We start from the raw sequence: 11,463 nt of genomic DNA, 5'->3' as shown, positions 1-11,463 counted from the left end.
AAACATTTGCAGTATGATTCTGAGACCATCTTGTAAGCTTTGAGCACAGCCTGTTTCACTATGTGATAAGGTTCCCCACGGTAAGCTTATTCAGAAAGTCAGAAGGGATATTTGGCCAGGTGGATTCAGAATTGGCTTACCTACAGAAAGCAGACAGTCATGGTGGAGTGAGTACATTTTGGATTTGAGGGTTGTAACTTGTGGTGTCCCACATAAATCGGTACTGGGACCCTTACTTTTCGTGATTTTTATTAACGACCTGGATATGGGGGTAGAAGGGAGGGTTGACAAGGTTGCAGATGACACAAAGGTTGGTGGTGTTGTGGATAGTGTAGAGGATTGACAAAGATTGCAGACAGACATTGATAGGATCCAGGAATGGGCTGAAAAGTGGCAGATGGAGTACAACCCGGAGAAGTGTGAGGTGGTGCAATTTGGAAGGTGAAACTCCAAGACAGAGTACAAAGTAAATGGCAGGACACTTGGTACTGTGGAGGAGCAGAGGGATCTGGGGGTTTATGTCCCCAGATCCCAGAAAGTTGCCTCACGTGTAGGTAGGGTAGTTAAGAAAGCTTATGGAGTGTTAGCTTTCATAAGTTGAGGGATAGAGTTTAAGAGTCGCGATGTAATGATGCTGCTCTATAAAACTCTGGTTAGGCCACACTTGGAGTACTGTATCCAATTCTGGTCACCTCACTATCAGAAAGATATGGAAGCATTGGAAAGGGTACAGAGGAGATATACCAGGATAATGTCTGGTTTAGACTGCATGCATTATGATCAGAGATTAAGGGAGCTAGGGCTTTACTCGTTGAAGAGAAGGAGGATCACAGGAGACATGATAGGGGTATACAAGATATTAAGAGGCATAGATAGAGTGGGCAGCCAGTGCCTCTTCCCTAGGGTACCACTGCTCAATACAAGAGGACATGGCATTAAGGTAAGGGGTGCGGAGTTCAAGGGGTATATTAGAGGAAGGTTTTTTTTCTAACTCAGAGAGTGGTTGGTGTGCGGAATGCACTGCCTGAGTCAGTGGTGGAGGCAGATACACTAGAGACTACTAGACAGATATATGGAGGAATTTAAGTGGGTGGAGGATATATGGGGGGCAGGGATTAAAGGTCAGCACAACATTGTGGGCTGAAGGGCCTGTACTGTGATGTGCTGTTCTATGTTCTATAATCAGCTGCTTCATCAATTGTCAAAGCAGAATAGGCTTGCTGAGCCTCCCCCTTAATTGCACTATGTAAGAGAATAGGACAACCCTCTTTTGACCACTTTAAACTCTGAGCAACCTTCTCAAAATACTGGAAGTGTTTATCAACCTTTGCCTTGTCAAATGGAGGCAGCAATTTAACTTCCCAACTGGCCTCAAACTTATCACCAGAGTGTAACACTAGACCCCTTTGCTGTAATCTCTCTATCTTCTCCAGCTCGAACAGCCTCTGTCTTTCTGCGTCCTCCCACTGTTTTACTGCCTCTTCTCTCTATTTTTCTGCCTCTCTAGCTTTAAATGGCCTCTGCCTTTCTGCAGCCTCCATCTTTAATTTTTGTCATTTATACGGGAGCTCAAGCTCACGAGGTTTACTTTCAGGAAACACCTCCAACACCTCCATTTTAAACACATTGTCAGATACATAATGTTCAGCTGTTTTCCTCTGCATCTGTGCCCACCTGAACATAAATTTCACCTTAGCAATTTTTAACCTTTTAGCAATACTCAACAACCCAATCCTTCTGGCGTCATCTAATGCCTCAGAGGTTGGCACTTCCAGATATCTATCAACATCCATTGCTGCTGATTTTCCACCCACAAATAAATCAAAAGGGATTTCCCCAATGAAATCGATAATTAATCAATACGCCCCCAAATCTGTTCATATCCTGGACACAGGCCCCACTACACCTGAGTCTGTTTTTGATGTTAAAACTATCCTTATTAGAATCTCCTTGTAATCTGGTAACTTAAGCACGATGAACAGAAGTTAACAGTGTTATGTGTATATATGCGTGTAAATATAACTCCCAAACTATTGAGCTCGGGGGAAACAAGACTTGGAGTCTTGAGATACTAAAGTATGTAAGTTCAGTTCAACCACAGAATAGGTGATGAGAGAGACATATTTGTAATCCAGGGTAAATGTCGAGAGAAGGAAATTTTATCGAATTCCACAGGTTCCATGGAGGTAAAATGGGGGAACAGTCACTGTAGATTTGATCTGTCATCATTCCAAATCCACATATGAATTATCACCGAAAGTGACTTGTCACAAGGGGTATCCTGTTCAAGTGAATTACCACACCATGCCCAGGCAAGGGTTAACACATTCAGTGGTCTTCACAGGATACCCCAAATCCGATCCACTCCTATGGATCAAACGAGATGACGGAATTGATAATTAGCTCACACTTGTGGGCATAGGAAAATCCAAACAGTGACTCTTGGCCACTAGTTCCCTGGTTTCAATCCTTCCATTTTTCCTCCTTCGTCTCTGTCTGACTCTGAGTGTCTGTGTCCTCGGTTAAAACTAAACAAGCTGCGAGTGATGTAAACAAGTAGCAAGTCAGACTGATTCACCTTCCTAATCTCTCTCTCTCTCTCTCTCTTGAAATGATAGTCCACAACAAATGAAACCTAGAGATTCATAACAACGGCCACTCCCCATCGTGAACTGACAGGTGTGCCAGTAGTCGGGTTGACTGGGTGAATCCTTTCCCACATTCTGAGCAAGTGAACGGCTTCTCCCCAGTGTGAACTCGCTGATGACTCTGTAGGGTGGATGACCGAGTGAATCCCTTCCCACAGACTGAGCATGTGAACGGCTTCTCCCCAGTGTGAACTCGCTGATGCTTCTGTAGGGTGGATGAATCAGTGAATCTCTTCTCACATTCTGAGCAGGTGAACGGCTTCTTCCCAGTGTGAATTCGCTGATGTTTCTGTAGGTTGGATGAATCAGTGAATCCTTTCCCACATTCCGAGCAGGTGAATGGCTTCTCCCCAGTATGAATTCGCTGATGATTCCGTAGGGTGGATGACCGAGTGAATCTCTTCCCACAGACTGAGCAAGTGAACGGCTTCTCTCCAGTGTGAACTCGCTGGTGTCTCTGTAGGATGGATGAATCAGTGAATCTCTTCCCACATTCCGAGCAGGTGAATGGCTTCTCCCCAGTGTGAACTCGCTGGTGCCTCTGTAGATGGTGTAACTGAGTGAATCCCTTCCCACATTCTGAATAGGTGAACCACCTCTCTCCAGCATGAACTCGCTGATGTACTTTCAGTATAGATGATTTAGTGCATCCCTTCCCACAGTCTGAGCAGGTGAACGGCCTCTCCCCAGTGTGAACTGACTGGTGTCTCTGTATGGTGGATGAATGAGTGAATCTCTTCCCACAGACTGAGCAGGTGAACGGCTTCTCCCCAGTGTGAACTCGCTGATGTCTCTGTAGGGTGGATGACTCAGTGAATCCTTTCCCACATTCTGAGCAGGTGAAAGGCCACTCCCCAGTGTGCACGCGCTGGTGTGCCAGTAGTTGGGATGACCGAATGAATCCCTTCCCACACTCTGAGCAGGATATCCCAATCAGATCCACTCCTATGGATCAAACGAGGTGACAACCACACATTCGATGTACATTATGTTGAATCAATAATTAACCCACCCTTGTGGGCATAGGAAAGTCACAAATAGTGACCCTTGGCCATTAGTTCCTTTGTGTTGACTGTTCCATTTCTCCTCCTTCGTTTCTGTCTGGCTCTGAGTGTCTGTGTCCTCGGTTAATTTTAAACAAGCTGCGAGTCAGTCTCTCTCTCTCTCTCTCCTCTCTCTCTCTCTCTCTCTCTCTCTCTCTCTCTCTCTCTCTCTCTCTCTCTCTCTCTCTCTCTCTCCTCTCTCTCTCTCTCTCTCCTCTCTCTCTCTCTCTCTCTCTCTCTCTCTCTCTCTCTCTCTCTCTCTCTCTCTCTCTCTCTCTCTCTCTCTCTCTCTCTCTCTCTCTCTCTCTCTCTCTCTCTCTCTCTCTCTCTCTCTCTCCCTCCCTCTCCCTCTCTTCTCCTTCTCCCTTCTCCCTTCTCCCTTCTCCCTTCTCCCTTCTCCCTTCTCCCTTCTCCCTTCTCCCTTCTCCCTTCTCCCTTCTCCCTTCTCCCTTCTCCCTTCTCCCTTCTCCCTTCTCCCTTCTCCCTTCTCCCTTCTCCCTTCTCCCTTCTCCCTTCTCTCTTCTCTCTTCTCTCTTCTCTCTTCTCTCTTCTCTCTTCTCTCTTCTCTCTCTCATATAAAATAACAGTCCACAGCAAACGATACCTAGGGATACTTAACAACAACCACTCCCCATTGTGAACTGACTGATGTGCCAGTAGTTGGGATGACTGAATGAATCCGTTCGCACATTCTTAGCAGCTGAACGGCCTCTCCCCTGTGTGAACTTGCTGATGACTATGAAGGCTGGATGACTGAATGAATCCCTTCCCACATTCCGAGCAGGTGAATGGCCTCTCCCCAGTGTGAACTCGCTGATGTCTCTGTAAGTGGGACGTCTGAGTGAATCTCTTCCCACATTCTGAGCAGGTGAACGGCTTCTCCCCAGTGTGAACACGTTGATGATTCTGTAGGTGGGATAACTCACTGAATCTCTTCCCACATTCTGAGCAGGTGAATGGCCTCAACCCAGTGTGAACTCGCAGATGACTCTGTAGGGTGGATGACTGAGTGAATCTCTTCCCACAGTCTGAGCAGGTAAATGGCTTCTCCCCAGTGTGAACACGCTGATGTACCAGTAGGCCAGATGACTCGGTGAATCTCTTCCCACAGTCTGAGCAGATGAACGGCTTCTCCCCGGTGTGAACTCGCTGATGTACCAGTAGGGCAGATGACTCAGAGAATCTCTTCCCACAGACTGAGCAGGTGAATGGCTTCTCCCCAGTGTGAACTCGCTGGTGTCTCCGTAGTGTGGAAGAGTGACTGAATCTCTTTTCACAGACTGAGCAGGTGAATGGTTTCTCACCAGTGTGAACTCGATGATGAACTTTCAGTTTATATGAGCAAGTGAATCCCTTCCTACAGTCCAAACAGGTGAATGGCCGCTCCCTGGTGTGAACTCGCTGGTGAGCCATTAGGTCAGATGACCGAGTGAATCGGTCCTCATAAATTCAGCAGAGGAGCAGCCTCTGCCTATTGTGAACTGACTGGGATGACTGACTGAATCCTTTCTCACACACAGAACAGGAAAATGGCCTTGCCCAGTATGAACTTGCTGATGTACCTTCAATTGTGATAACCGAGTGAATCCATTTCCACTGTCCGAGCAGGTGAACGGCCGTTCTCCTGTGTAAAATGATGGGCGTGCCAGTTGGTCAAATGACCGAGTGAATTCCTCCCCACAGTCTGAGCAGGAAGGATGGTCAATTGAATCCCCTGCTCCACTTCTAAAATACCTAGAAAGAGTCAACAAAACTGGCGTGCCATGATTGAGATTCCTGGAGACAAATTCCTTCTCGTTTTTAACCTGTAAAAAGATTTACAAAATCCGTCAGTTGGTGTAGGACAACATCTCAGATGAGATTACTTGAGTTGCCAAAGTCTGATCAGGTATCACACTGTTACAGTGAGGTTCAACCTAAGCTGGAGAGAGAAATCATCTCCTGACTGGGCAGAGTGCTGGTATCTGGAATGGCCATCAATTCCCTGATAATCTTCTGTCTCAATAAGAATGGGGCTTTCTGCCATCTCCAATTTGTACCTTGGCTGAGTTGAACTCTCACCATTGGTATTATTCCCTGCTCCTGCTGAGCTGCATGGGTTCCTGGCCCCACAGTAACTGAAACAGTCTCACACAAACCGTCTTTCTAGATGTGCAGCTGGGATTTTCTTTTACGAATGATTAACTTAAACTGCCACAGCTTTAACGCCATGTAGAAAATTCCTGTTGAGATGAATGGTTGGTCCACAGCTGTTGAAAGGACTTAGAGTGATTTTTTTGTATTATTTTAACAGTCATAGAAAATTACAACATAGAAACAGGCCCTTTGGGCCATCTAGTTTGTGCTGAACTATTTAAACTCTCCACTTCCATACTGCTAACATCCAGGTACCTACAAGAACATCTTAAATGTTGAAATTGAACTCGCATGCACCACTTGTGCTGGCTGCTCATTCCACACCCGGATGACTGTCTGTGTGAAGAAGCTTCCACTCATGTTCCCCTTAAAATTTCACCTTAAAACCCTTAACCCACGGACTCTGGTTGTGGTCCCACCCAATCTCAGTGGTAAAAGCCAGCTTGCATTTACACTATCTATGCCCCTCTATCACAATCAAATATCCCCTCAATCTTCTACGTTCCAAGGAATAAAGTCCTGACCTGTCAATCTTTCCTTATAACCCAAGTCCTCCAGACCTGGCAAAATCCTCGTGAATTTTCTCTGAACCGCTTGTACATTTTTCCTGTAGGCAGGTGACCAAAACTGCAAACAATACTCTAAATTAGGGCTCACCAATGTCTTTTACAAGTCAACATAATATCCATTTATTGTTGTCAGTACTTTGCTTCATGAAGGGCAATGGGCTAAGATCTTTCCTTCCATCTCTATCTAACTGTGATACCACTTTCAGTGAATTAAGGACTTTCTTCTACAAGAGGTCCCTTTCTTCTACAACACTCCTCCGTGCCCGACCAGTCACTGTGAAAGACCTCCCTTGGTAGGTCAAACCAAAGTGCAACAACTCACACTGGTCTGTGTTAAATTCCATTTTCCATTTCTCAAACCATTTTCCCAGCTGGTCCAGATTGCACAGCAAGATTAAATGTTTTTTTTGGCATTGACTAGATGGGCCAAAGAGCCTGTTTCTGTATGCAACTTCTACATGTTTCTATGACAGAGAAGTTGTACAAGCTTGTTTGGAAGGTAAAAGGTAGAAGTTACAATTGAGCAGCAGTGACTGGAATTTCTGGAGCAATTCGGGAGCTGAGTGATTCCACAGAAGTGGAAGCATTAGAAAGACAGGAGGACACAACCGTGGTTAAATGAGAAGCCAAAGCTAACATAAATGTCAAAGAGAGGGCAAACAAACAACAAAAACTATTCGGAAGCTTTGAGAAACCAAAAGAAGTCAATAAATAAAGTCAGATGAGCTCAGTGCGTGGAATCATGACTTGTAGTCATTAATGGGTCTCGGTAGCACCCAACAGTCTGACACATTTAGAGGAACAAAATATACGAGGCTTCAATTTCTCTTCAAAAGCAAGGTTCCCTGGACCAGTTACCTTTCAACTTTCATATTGGCAGGCACATACAAACTCTGCATCCTCAAAAATTCACATCTGAAGGCTTCCCACTTACAGGTACTCCTTTGCCAGGAGACAGCCTGTCCCAAACCACACTTGTCAGATCCTTTCTGATACCTTCAAAATCGACCTTTCTGCAATTTAGAATCCCAACCCGTGGTCCAGACCTCTGCTTTTTTCCATATTTACTTTGAATCTCATGGCATTATGATCACAAATTCTGTCACCACCCTGGATCATTTCCTAACAGCTTGTTGCACACTTCTACATCGGGAATTCTACTTACTGATTAAGGACACATTTGACAAACTTTACCCCATCTAATCTTTTTACAGTATGGGAGTCCCAGTCAATATATGGAAAGTTAAAATCACTTACTGGAACAACCTTTGTTTCTTGGCATGGTCTGCAATCTCTCTACAAATATCTCTAAATCCTTCAGACTGTTGTGTGTAAACAAGCCCCTATAATGGCCACAATATCATAATTCCCTGTCCTGAGCTCATTGGGCTTTCCTACGATGCTTCTTGTATTGTGATAAACACAGCTCAGCACATTCATCGCACCATGCTCAACCATTTGATTGCTAACACTGTCTGAGGTCTGAACAACATTTGACTGGTGTCAAGAAAACAAACTCTCCCTCACTGTCACAAAAACAAAGCAGCAGGAGGAATGGAGACAGGCTAAACCCTGTTGACATCAAAGGATCTGGGACTGAGAGGGTGAACAATGTTAAGATCCTCGGCATAGACATCACCAAGCATCTCACATTGTCTGTACAAACCGGCTGTGCTGTGAAAAGAGCACAGCAGCACCTCTTTCACCTCAGATAGTTGAAAAAGTTGGGGATGGGGCCCGAAATCCTGAGGACTTTCTACAGGGACACAATTGAGTGCATCCTGACTGGCTGCATCACTGCCTGGTATGGGAACTGTATTTCCCTTAATCTCAGGAACCTGCAGAGAGTGGTGCGGATAGCCCAGTTTATCTGTAGATGTGAACTTCTCACTATTCAGGACACTTACAGGGACAGGTGTGGAAAAAGGGCCCAAAAGATATTGGGGACCCAATTCACCACAACCACAAACTGTTCTTGCTGCTACCATCCAGGAAATGGTACCACAGCGAAAGGACCAACAGGCTCCAGGACATCATCTTCTACCAGGTCATCAGACTGATTAATTCATCCGAATACAATTGCATATCTATGTTATACTGACTGTTCTATGCACAAACTATTTATTATAAATTACTATAAATTACACATTGCAGATTTAGATGGAGATGTAACGTAAAGACTTCGACTCCTCAAGTATATCTATGTAAGAAATTCAATTCAATTCAAATCACCCTCTCCATTATCTGTCCTGGCATTCTGGCTCCCATTCCCCCTACAAATCATTTTAACCACATCAGCACCCCCCTCCACCACACTTTCTCTCGCAGCCTTACCACTAGGATATTAGTCCCCTTCCTGTTCTGTTCCCCTAACTAATGAATCCCCTATCACTCCTTTGACTTTCCTCTGTCAGGTAATCCCCCCCCAATACTTCCTAAAGTGTTCCACCTGTTGTGTGGGATGGCCACAAGAGTACTCTATGATATCTATTTAACCTCATTTCCCTGACTCTCACCCAGTTCCCTGTGTCCTGTACCTTGTATGTAACTCACCTCTCATCCTGTCATAGCTATCACCCCCTCCAACTCCTGGATGATCTGGAATTCATCCATTTCCAGTTCCAACTCCTTAACGTGCAGGGTTACAAGCTGCAGCTGGAGGCACATCTTGCAGGTGAGGGCATCAGGGACACTGGAGGTCTCACCACCTTCCCACCAATGTCCCCTCTAATTTGTAATGACAAGTGTGCACATAAATCATGTACTGTGCATTCTATTACCCAGTGACAACATGTGCACAGTGAATTTTATATAGAGAGGTATTCATTTTCACAGCTAGCAAATCACTGTCGATAAAAACATTGATCTCCTCTGGGTTTGATCAAGTTCATCTACACTCTCACACAACCTATGTAGCAGGCCTATAGTGGGTTATGAAGGATTTTCTCGGCAGAGCTTTTGCACACTGTCCATATGTGACTTGCTTGCTAAATGACGCTTTAAAAAGTCAGATTTCCAAATTTCACTCCACTTCTCCCCATTTGCAAATTCTCCAGCAACGTTTGCATCACCACAATACACACAGGTAACACCAGTTTCTGTGTTGTACATAAATATTTCCCCTGAGCCCTCTCCAGATGACTGACGGTGATGAACTCGGTGATGGCAATGACAATGAATATGAAGGGAAGGGCAGTAGTCTGTCTCACTGGAGTCTGGCATATTTCTGATGTGAAAGTTACTTGTTGCCCAGGGCAAAGGTTTTTGATATCATTATGTACCCAGAGAGAATGGTACAAAACATGTCGTCACGGGTAGAAAAGTCCAGAACAAAAGGAGGTGGAACAAGCAACACACACAAAATGCTGGAGGAGCTCAGCAGGCCAGGCAGCATCTATGGAAAGGAGTACTAATGCTGAGTTCTGCCGGCATTTTGCGTGTGTTGCTTGGATTTCCAGCATCTGCAGATTTCCTCTTCTTTGTGATTGGAGGTAGAACAAAGGTGATTTTCTCAACTGGTGATGTAAAAGATTTTGTTCCCTTTCTCCGAGTTCCTAATCCTTGCATTTAGATGGCTGGAGCTCAGCTCTGTCTGAGAGATCCATCGGTTCCCATTCCCTCATCAGCCGGGAGCTCCCCGGGGCCCGTGTACGGATCGTGGGGCTGAGAGAGAGGGAAGAGGGCAGGACTGTCCCGGAATTGCTGGTCACGGTTTCCGGATTTCACCGGAAATGTCCCAAAGTCGGTGTTTAAGACAAAATCACGGAGAATCACTCTTACCTGCAGCCGACATTTTCAAGGCCTTCAGGGTCCTGTGCGCATGCGTGATACTCGGGGACGTCATCAGCCTGACGCCTGCGCATTTCATCTGTGCTTCAGGGCCGGCGAAATTTTAAACGCACTGCATTATGGGAGATTACGGTGCCATTAAACATTTCTGCAACCACCGGTTCATTGTCCATACCTCATTTTTTTTTCCTGTGTGTAGAAAAATCAGCAGCTGTTTTAACGCAGAAAGTGGCTCCCATAAACACCATACTCAATATCAACATGTATCTAATGCCAAAGTAAAATGCAGTTATAAAACACAGGAGATTCTGCAGTTTTTGGAAATACAGAGACGCACACACACAAAATGCTGGAGGAACTCTGGAGTTCAGGCTGCAGCTAAGCAGAGGAGTACACAGTCCAGGCATGCTGAAGGGGCTCGGCTTAAACCTTGTCTATTTATTCCTCTTCACATTTTCTGCCTCATCTGTTGATTTCCACTAGTATTTTGCAGAAATTAACCCCCTTTTTTCCGGGCAACCAGTTTCCAAATGTTTCTGATCTTTCTTTTGTAGCCATATCCTGCTGATCTGATTCCTCCTCCTCCTCGTAAACTCGGGACCCAACTCTCTCTGGAGCCCCAAAGCCCTGGCTCAGGCTGGCAACTCTTTGGTTTCTGACTCTGCTCCATCGAAGGTTTACTCGCTAGTCTGCTGTCAGACTTTAGAGGTGCATTGTGTTGCGAGACCGCAGGTTCGCTTACTGTGAGTGTCGCTTTAAGTGCGAAAGAGGGGTAGAGGGAGGGGGAGAGAGAGAGAGAGAAGGAGGCTGCTGTCAGACTTTGGAGGCGCATTGTTTTGCGAGACCGCAGGTTTGCTTACTGTGGGAGTCACCTGAAGTGCCTGAATGAGGCGGGACTGAGACTCAGACTGCTTCAGACTGAGAAAGAGTGAGAGAGAGAGAGAGAGAGAGAGAGGGACAAACTGTTGGAGCTCTTCCATGCACAAAAGATTGGGTTGATCATCAGCACGCAGTGCACAACAGATGTTTGAGTGTCACTTCGTATAATCCATATGTGTGGATTTGCTGGAGTACCCGTGGTATCACTTTTGTTGGTCCTTACCTGGAATCGGGGTGTTCTGTGCTAACCACTTGAAGACGATATTCCTGTGACTGTCACCTGGTGATATTTCTAAGTGGATTTCGGAACTAATCGACGGATAAGATCTTCGGCGACTGTTGTTTCGTTTACCCAGCGTGGAATGTGTGTGGAATTCTTCGTAATTGCTTTCTCTCTAC

General features: G+C 45.5%; 1 pseudogene; it reads right to left on the bottom strand.

Annotated features, from left to right (window-relative positions):
* Positions 1-1,633: 1,633 nt before the first annotated feature.
* LOC132388185 (zinc finger protein 420-like) lies at positions 1,634-10,223 on the bottom strand (annotated as a pseudogene).
* Between the last annotated feature and the right edge of the window lie 1,240 nt (positions 10,224-11,463).

The sequence above is a fragment of the Hypanus sabinus genome, unplaced genomic scaffold (assembly GCF_030144855.1).
Source record: "Hypanus sabinus isolate sHypSab1 unplaced genomic scaffold, sHypSab1.hap1 scaffold_276, whole genome shotgun sequence".
Classification (NCBI taxonomy): Eukaryota; Metazoa; Chordata; class Chondrichthyes; order Myliobatiformes; family Dasyatidae; genus Hypanus; species Hypanus sabinus.
Note: the sequence above shows the minus strand (reverse complement) of the source record. Positions and strands in the feature narration are given on the sequence as shown.